General features: G+C 40.8%; 1 protein-coding gene across 2 annotated transcripts in view; it reads left to right on the top strand.

Moving 5' to 3' along the window:
• Nucleotides 1–2180: 2180 nt before the first annotated feature.
• Nucleotides 2181–9689, top strand: part of TRPC7 (transient receptor potential cation channel subfamily C member 7) — a 108507-nt gene continuing 100998 nt past the window's right edge. For both annotated transcript variants that reach the window (XM_083728407.1, XM_083728406.1), the window contains exon 1: nucleotides 2181–2508. The gene's annotated coding sequence lies outside the window, so the exon portion shown is untranslated. The remainder of the gene's footprint in view (nucleotides 2509–9689) is intronic.

The raw sequence follows: 9689 nt of genomic DNA, 5'->3' as shown, positions 1-9689 counted from the left end.
GAGGGAAATAGAGTTGTTTACATATCGTGGATCAACTCCTCGGTGGGACTTAAGAGCGATAAATGCCAAAATTTACGATGGAAAGAGTGATGTTATCTACGAAGGAGATATATGGAAACCATCTGGACTTAGTGGAGGAACGGGAAATCCACACAGGATTATTATACTTGCTATCGGCTTAAGGAGACTAACAGAAGAGATCATAAAGGAAAAAGAGAAATTATATGAACAAGATATGATGTGGAAACACCAAGATAAGACTGGATAGAATTATGAACTTTGTTTGGACTGATTGGGACTGATTTGGAAATTAACGCAGTAATAAGAAGATGATCTGAATCCCCCTTTGGATCTTGAAGTATGGGTTCCCCCAACAAAATTTAAAAATTTGGCTTTGTAATTTGGAATTTATGCGATGTGATTTAATTTGATGTGATTGGCCAGTTAATAAAAATTATTTTAAAAAAACAACAAAGGGGGTGACTCTGGATCCAACTCAATGAAATTGGCCTTTTCTAGAGTACAGATGGATACAGGTGCAACATACCATGCACACACCATGTACATATTTTAAAATACAGTGGTACCTTGGGTTACATACGCTTCAGGTTACAGACTCCGTTAACCCAGAAATAGTGCTTCAGGTTAAGAACTTTGCTTCAGGATGAGAACAGAAATCGTGCTCCGGCAGCACAGCAGCAGCGGAGGGCCCCATTAGCTAAAGTGGTGCTTCAGGTTAAGAACAGTTTCAGGTTAAATACAGACCTCCGGAACAAATTAAGTACTTAACCTGAGGTACCACTGTATTACCATCCACCATAACAACCCCTGGTGAGATGCTGGTGGTAATGCTTTCCACTTGGTACACTGCTAGCAATCCTTCTTGGATTCGCTATAGCCTTCACTTTTATATTATACTACTGGAATGCCTAAGCTGCCCACCAAAACAAAATTTCCATTGCATTGGGGTTGGGGACAGCGGGAGAGAGATTGGAGGAATCCTAACACTTTGTAAAAATGCACTGAGCTTGAAAATGTGCTGTTGGTTCTAGGATGAATCCCAGAAACTGACAATGAAAACATATTGTTAGTCAATTAAATCATTGAGGGACACACAGAATGTAGAGAAAGAGCCATAATACTGATGACTCTTGAAAAGTTGCCATTTAAGGTCTTGTCATCTTTTTGTGGCTCTGCTTTGCTTGAAAGAGTCCCTGATTCTTTGCCTTCCTCCCCTTTGGTATTACAGCATACTAAGTAGCCACTGTTATGAAGAGGAGATTGTGTTCTGCATATAAACTCATGGAAGCCCTTAAATCCTCAGAGGATTAGATGTGTGAAGGCAAGCATACCTTTAGAAGGATATTGGTTACTCCTTCGCTAAATCAATTTCCCTATAATGAGGAATAGGCTTACAAGGTTATTTAATAGGTTGACAAGACAAAGGAGATTAGGAAACGGGAATATGTGGTCAGGTAGTTTTATTTTGATAAAGGAGAGGGATGGGAAAGGGAAATTAGACAGGTGCGAATTAGACTTTGTGGAATGTGGTCTCCTAGAAAGACAGATATGGGTGTTTCAACATCAAAGTCTGGAGACAACAATTGGAGCCAGCTCTGAGGTTTGGGGTGGGATTACTGTTAAGATTACTCTCTCTCTCTCTCTCTCTCTCTCTCTCTCTCTCTCTTTTGCTCCTGTGAGGCTTGGAGTTGAGCGACCAGAGAGGAGTGTGTCTCATCACTAGCTTTTGCCTTTGCAGCCTAAACTATCCTGTTGGGCAAAGTAAAAAAGAAAGAAATGAAAATTGCTGTGAAAGGTTCAGATACCCGAGATAATCATTAAATGCAGCTTCTATGGGAGGTGTGAGTGCTGTAAAGCCACAGATGGCTGCCAAAGTATCATTTCATACCAGGTATTTTCCTTTGATGTTTCTGTGACGCTTAACAGGAATGTTTCCCTGCATGCCTATTTTATTTCCCAGGCAAAACAAAACAAAACAACTGTAAGGGATCATTCTGGACTGAATGAGGGGGAACTTTTTTAAAAATTACATTATATAATAATTGAAAACAGAGGAGTGTAGATGGGTATAGACGCTGCACACATAGAGCAGGTCTGGGTCAGGCGAGTAGGATGGGAGGGAGGGTAAGCTCTCTCACTGCCAAAGCAGCCAGCAAAAGAGCAAGAAGAGAAGGAAACCACACATCAGCAAGGCACGGTTAAATCCCTAAGGTTCCCTGGGAAATTTCCTCCGTCGAGCGAAGGTGGTAGCAATGTTGCAGTTTATCCGTAGCTCAGCGTACTATTGCTGCACGAGGGACAGAGCCGCTCAACCTTGCAGCTTCTGCCTCTGAAGGGTCCCGCTTGCCCAGATTAAATAACATTTTCAGCACCACGGACAGAGATTCGCCGACCTGAGTGACAAGCATGGAGCTCGCTGAGCCTGCCGTTCAACCTTGGACTTTAGACATCTAGAGGGGAAAGGATCCCACGCCTCGGATGATAAATGTAAGATGGGGGATGCTTTTGTATAGGGGATGGGTCTGTGCTGCTGTCGCTTTTTAAGGTGAAATGCAACTTGAATCAGTTTTTAATTATGCCCAAGGAAATATTTCCTGGTGCCTTCTAAAGTGCAAATTCTCTCTCTCATAAAGGAATCTTGTGAGCCCTTTGTCTGAATGAAACCTAACTTTGTGTAGATTAACAATGCAGATTTATTCTCAATAGAACACAAAAGGGTAATTTGACACTTCTTAGCAATGTCTGGTTGTTTCCCTGCTTCTTCAATGTGGGCTTTTACTTCTAAAATAAAATCAGTGCTAGATACTACTTCTAAAATAAAATCAGTGGATAAGGAGAGATGATGTAGTGCTATCCATAACCTTAGGGCTGGAGTAAAGTGCAGTTCTGTAGATCTTATTTTAATTGTATTTCCTTCAAAGTTTTGGAAAAGGAAATTGTTAGTTAATTAATCTGATGTTGACTAGTAAAAACAGATTTACAGAAGCATTTATTGTGAATATTAAGGATATTTAGAGAGGCTGATATAATGCCAAAATTATGCTGCCATCTACTGGAAAAACATAATTCCTGTGACTATTATAAAAAAAAGTAAAATGTTTGAATAAACGCTATTTGTACTCTGATAGTTTGCAAACTTGGAGGATTTTCAGGAAAAAATATATTTTCAAAGGCCAGTTTCACACAGAACTCAGTCTCTGTAGATTTAGCATTACTTTCAGGAACTCTTACTATAGCAGCTTAATTAACATTGGTCACTTGGGGCAAGAAAGGGAATTTTTACATTAGCTTCAATGTTAAAGATAAGACTACATTTTCAACAAAAAAATAATCCTAGTAGTATAGCTAGTATTTTGCTATATGCTTAAATGAGTAGTTTAAATTACATAACTGGGTTCTTTCTTATTCTCAGTTCTAAATTTTAAAACTGGAATTTAATTTTTTAAAAAAACTTTTTTAAAAATTAGCAGATGGATAAGATTTGAAATGACAGGAAAATAAAAACAAATGATCCAACTGAAATAATTTATCTCTGAATTTCTATATAAAGCTTGGATCTCAAATAGGATCCATTTATGAAAACCTAAGATCAAGTCTTACGCTGTCAGAGCACATCATTAATTAAACCAAGGAGGAGAGCAAAGCAAACTGAAATAAATGAGCAGCTATCACCTTCAATGAAATGAGGCAGAAATCTTGGAAGAGTTACAATAGTTTGCACAGGAACAAGAATTGCTTGAACAATGGCTTCTGGATATTGCTATTTGTATAGCATTGCAGAATAACAACATACTGCTAAGTTGATACTACTGTTTTTGTTAGTGGGGCTTATGCAGTACATGAACCTACCTACACCCTGGAAGTAATAGAATTACAGAGTGCAAAGCACCTTATATGCTTACATGGTTATTCACGGCAAATTATGAAGGCCTATAGCAAAGTGCTGTTGACTCTGCACCCAAAACTCATTGGCATGATGATAACTTAATAGCAGTAAGTGTCTGAAAGCTTCAGTTCCAAATGATATCTCTTGTAAAAATCAAGGGCAAATGAAAGAGCATGTAAAAGTGATGCATAATAGTAGTCAGGATAATTCTCTATTGATTCAATGTACAATGTGAATCCTAATCATGTGGTTTTTGAAGGCGTCGTTGTAAAGAGTGGAAGGCTTCAAAAGGGAAAAAGGGTATGAAGAGTAGAAAGTTGCTCTCAAATAGTTTATGGGGAATAAGGCCAGGTGTAACATGAACAAGCTCAAAGATGCTTCTCAACTAGGGTTGAAGCATGAAGTAAAACCTCACTTATTCATTGCCGAAGGATGAGAATAAGTATCTGCCAGGCAAACTGTAGGTAGGCCAAAAAAGGGGAGGACTGAAATGAAATTAATGGGTTTCTGATAACAAGTATGACATAGATTAATTTGTGAATCTTATCTTATTTCCTATGTACATAGACTTTGGTGAAGATCCATCAGTGACATTTGTCCAAGGACTGATGAGTCCTGCAAAGTCAATGAATATGAAACAACCACATATTTGCTACTGGCTTTCTTCCAAAATTCCTGTGCTTTCATTGGAGGCATTGCCTTCACAAGTGCAGGAGGCCCAAGCAAAGTTATCATCATGGACTACTTTAAATAGACATATATGCCTATGTTCTTCATGATGCATAATTGCTAGACAAATGAAACAGGACTTACGTTGTTCTGCAGGATTTACTGATAAGCTGACCCTAGGCCCAGTTGCCAATATTTGTGTGCATGTCTGAAAGTACTTACACTGAATCGTATTCCTAGAAGCTATACAATATCGGAGGTACAAGAGTTAGAATGGCTGTTGAGACACCTGGAAGGCAATGGGCTTGAACAGCGATAAGACCCTTTTAGGTTGCTAGAATGCTTGTTCTTCTCTCTTCTCTCCATACCATTTTCACTCACCACCACATACTTGCACATTTCTTTCCCCCCTCCCTCCAATATTTCTACCTCCACACAGCTGTGTCCCTGGGATCTCTTGGGGCTAGTCCATGAGGACCTACTTAATAGAAATTGAATGATATTTGACATTGTAGTGCAATGACAAGAGCTATGATACTTGCGTGCAAATTATACACTTTCGGTGAAGAAATGTGCTGCTTTTTGCTTTTGTTGATATGTAAGCTCCTTGGGTTCTGTCTGAAGCAGAGAAATGTAGAATTTACATTTTTCACTCTTTTGCACATACATCAGCAGAAGGGACAACCAAAAATGATGATTTTTGTCCCACATGTGCACAGGTTTGTCCTCCATGCTGGTCAATGCAATATCCCTCTTACTTCTCCACTCTTTCCTTTTTTAAAGTAGTTGTGCAGTGTCTCTGTGACACTTTTGGAAATGAAGATGGTGGCAGTAGCAGCAGGGGGTTGGTGGACTGATTGAGAAAGCAGCGCAGGAGCAGCAAAGCTGAAAAAGTGGCGCAGCACGTTCCCTCCCCCCCACCCCCCAAAAGGGACCCTTAGTCATTTTCAAGAAGTGTCAGAGATCAGTGATGGAGATCTAATATACAACAAGCCAATCTGGATCATGTGCTTTGGGTCTCTCTCAAAATCCCATCATTTTGGCAACAAGCAGAAGGGGAAGATAAACCAACCCCTATAAGCTGCTCTTGCTATCACCTTATTCTAAGATTATATTCATGCAGTTTTGGTCCATGCAAAATGATGGTGAAAAAGGGAACTCTGGAGCTGCTTTGTGGCCAAACAATCTATAGTTTTTAGAGTTCTTGAAGTGTAAATAAGTTTCATCAATAAAGAAATGACTGGACATCAGGTTGGACAACAAAAATGAAAAATTATATGCACTAGGCATGAAACGTTGGTTATGCATGATCAGATCTGGAACAAATATTTAGAATAAGTGGCATGTGGTGGAAACAAACACATGTCTGCTCAGAAACAAGCCCCGTTGAGTCCAACCAAGGAAGTATGTAGAGTCCCTATTCATTTCCCTCTTTTATTTTCATTTAATAGGTTTAGGGATAAGGATTGGCATAGCATCTATGATCTTACTTCATATTTATAATTGTTTTAGTATGCTATCAATTTGAAAACTAATTACATTTACAAATTGCTAAAGATGATTAGTTCATTCAGGTATAAAAAAAATTATTAGGGGAATTATGCACATGCAAATGTCATTGAAATCAGTTGGTCAAAGGCATGCATAATTTGGCACAATATTGTAGTCTGTATATGCTACCTTTACATCTATGGATGTGGCTTCTCTGTAGGAGAATAGGAGATGAATATGAACACTCAGAATGGATTAACAGTCAATCCCTCTTCCCAGGGAACTCGGGGAATTGTAGTTCCAGGAGGGGAATGGGGTCTCCTCACAGCACCCTTAATAAACCACAACTCCCATGATTCTTAGGGAAAGCCATGACAATTTAAAGTGGTGTCATCGTGCTTTAAATGGATGGTGTGAATGTGGCCTAACTTAAGTCTTCGGTTTCAATTGGTCTGTTCTTAGTAGAACTAACACTGAATATAGCCCTATGGTCTCTTCACATAGAAGCTCCTCACTTGTGAATAACTTTGACCTAGGCAAAGCTAATAAAAAAACTCAGATTATAATCAATGGGCTTTATGTTCCTATGCAGCAAGGGAGATTCACACACATCTTGTGTGAAAGATTGTACATTGTGACTGCTATGTAGTCCTCACTGTACCTGAGAAATGGAGCTGATATTATTCTAGCAACAAAATATGACTAGAGCAGGATTGGGAGAGTACTGTTTATCACAATATTGTTCACCAGTGCCGTCAAATGTCAATACACCATTCCTAGAAAAGTACCCTATCTTAATTGCTGTGTCTGATGAGATTGATCACTAGCAGCCTTCATAAAATATGCAAATACAGTGTAATTTAAATGCAAAGCACCATTAAACAAAAATGTTAAGATATGTGTAATCAAGTCACAATTAGTTGTTTTTTTTAAAGAATGCATCATGCTCACTCTATACATATGATTAGTTCCCAAACCAGGGCAGAGCAAGAACTTAAAAACAAAAAACATAATAGCATGCAGATCTCCTGTCACTGACTTTACAGTTTGCCCTGTTAATCTCCAGTCATAATTCAAAGGCAACTCAAATATATTTTAACAGAACATGAATTGATGGCTAAACATTATGCCTGGAAGTGTTCAAAGTTAAGAAAATCATTTTCTTTTGAAGGCTCCCCCCCCCCTTTAGCTAGAGCTAGAGCCATAATTCATTCATCTCTGTAGTTGGGCTACACTACAAACTGTGATAGCATAAATCTTTGCATGTTTTCATGGAGTCAGCAGGAAGTCCCATAGCATCCAATGGGACTTAATCACCTGTGTGTTTTGGTCAGGTTTTCAGCCTGAATGTTCAATTTCAATAACAATTTTGTTTGAATTATTTTAGCTTCATGTTGCCTTACCACACTAAGGCGAACACAGCAGATGTTTTGTATGGCAAATGCTTAGAAATGTAAGGAAGAACTGTAGAAAAATAAATAAATGTGGTAAATATTACAGCCATGTACCAGGCACGTGGCACCGTGTGAGTGTATAAGCAGTGAAGTCAGAGAGAAAGGCAATACATTAAGCACAATCTGTAACAATATACATAATCTTCTGTATATACCTGCCAAATTGAGATGACATTTTATGCATTCCATGAACTTGAGTCTAGTCCAGAAAGTTTTAGACCTTATTCTTATGATGAAGTGGACTTTTTATTTTTTTTTTTACGATAAAGGCAATATTCATTTGTGGCTAGTCTTTTTATGAGGTCACATGCTGGCTGTCAGTGGGACAAAAGTCAGGAAAAAGGCAAGGCCAAAATCAAAAATGGCTGGCTTCATCCCATTTCTCTCTCTTTTTGCCTTCTCCATCTTTCTTTTCACCCAGCAAAACTCCAGAGCGGGGACAGGTTGGTTGCTCTTGACAGAGGTCTGAATTCAACACTTGCAGGGGGGTTTTGTTTGTAGGCTGAGGGCCTCAGGTTGCCCATGCATGATCTAATAAATATATTGGTCTTGAAGGTACCACAAGGCTCTTGGTTGCAAGAGCAGCCAGTCCAGCATGGTGCTGTCCCAACAATGGCAATGCTGCTGCCATTTTCCTTGATGAGGTGCAACAGGGCAATGGTGAGGTTGAGTCTGCCCAGGTACACCGAGAGACCAATCCAGAACTCTCACCAGTGCACCTGGGCAGTCCCAACCCAACCATTGCCCTGCCCCCCTTCAGCTAAGTGTTGCCAATCAGGAGAATGGCTCTGCCCCACGCCTACCCCACGCCTGCAGCCCTGTTTTCCTGCTTTAGTGTGCAGACACTGTGGGAATGTAGCCTAATGTGGGATTTCTCCTTGTAGAGTGTAGAAAGCTATCAATAAGTAATACAAAACCAGAAAAGTGATAAGCAATTGCAAGATGGTGGACTTGGTCCTTATTGACTTATTTTTACCATAACTTTTGCTTGCCTGCTTTCCCCCACTTCATTTCAGTCAAACTTTTTCTCAGCTCCCATGAAAGTCACGTATTTAAGAAATTACCCCTTTGACAGGATGGTTTCCATACATTCTGCTCCAGCAATCTCCTTGTTTGGGATCATATGTAGGTTTCTCCTTAAGCTCTGGGGCTGCCATTTGCTTTTCTATGTAGTTCCCAACAACCAGAGCTTCCCACATGTCTGCAGCCACACAAAATAAGCCTGCAACCTTATTCAGGTTACATTCTCATTGCAGGAGGTCCTGGAGGCCCTTGTCACTGAGTCCCCTGCTGAAGTCTGGACCCCTGGCACATGCCCAGCCATGCTGGTTCTTGGCTCCAGCTCTGTTCAAGTCCACACTTGGCCATTGTTTCATTAAAAGCTCACCACCACTTTTACTCCTCATCATTCAGTTAGATCTCTTTTGAATCTGTTTGGCTTTGTTGTTCATGTGATTTGGAAAGCTACAGAAATGTTCTAAACAGCCAACTCATCTGACAAGTAATTGGAACTGAGCCTCCCAATGCTTTGAAAAAGTTAGCCATAAATATTGGCATTTAATTCTCAATGGCGATCAATGGGGTGACAGATGTCGCAGCCAGATCGCCCTCACACCCATTCATTCTCAATGGGAAATGGCTGTGCTGATGGCAAAAATAAATTTCGCTACTATCAAATTGCTCCCTACCCCTCCCACCTCTCTTGACCTGGTTTAACAATAAATGTGATTATGGAAAGTAATTAATATGTCTGGACCCTTTGGGGGTGGGTGCTGAGCACACCTTTTTGTTTATATCTCTTTGACAGTGTCTACAATGGACCATAATTTAGACTTGCCATAGGTCAGGAAAATTCCTGACATGTCCTGGTTTTGGGGTGTAAAAATGGTGTCAGGGCCAGTGGCGTAGCGTGGGGGGTGCCAGGGGTGCCGGCCGCACCGGGCGCAACATCTGGGGGGGTGCAAGTCCAGAGGGAAGGGACAAGTTCCTTCCTCTGCCGGGCTCCCCGCCGCCACCGCCAGCCTTGCGCCCTAGCGCGCGCGCGCCAGCCGCCGCTGCGGCTGCGGCTGCGCTCCACTCACTGCTCGCAGGAGGAGCAGCCGCTGCAGCAGCGCCGACACCGCCACCAACGCCTGGCCAGGCACGGGCAGCCTCCACACACACCCCCC

Source organism: Podarcis gaigeae, assembly GCF_964106915.1.
Source record: "Podarcis gaigeae genome assembly, chromosome: 2".
NCBI lineage: Eukaryota > Metazoa > Chordata > Lepidosauria > Squamata > Lacertidae > Podarcis > Podarcis gaigeae.
Note: the sequence above shows the minus strand (reverse complement) of the source record. Positions and strands in the feature narration are given on the sequence as shown.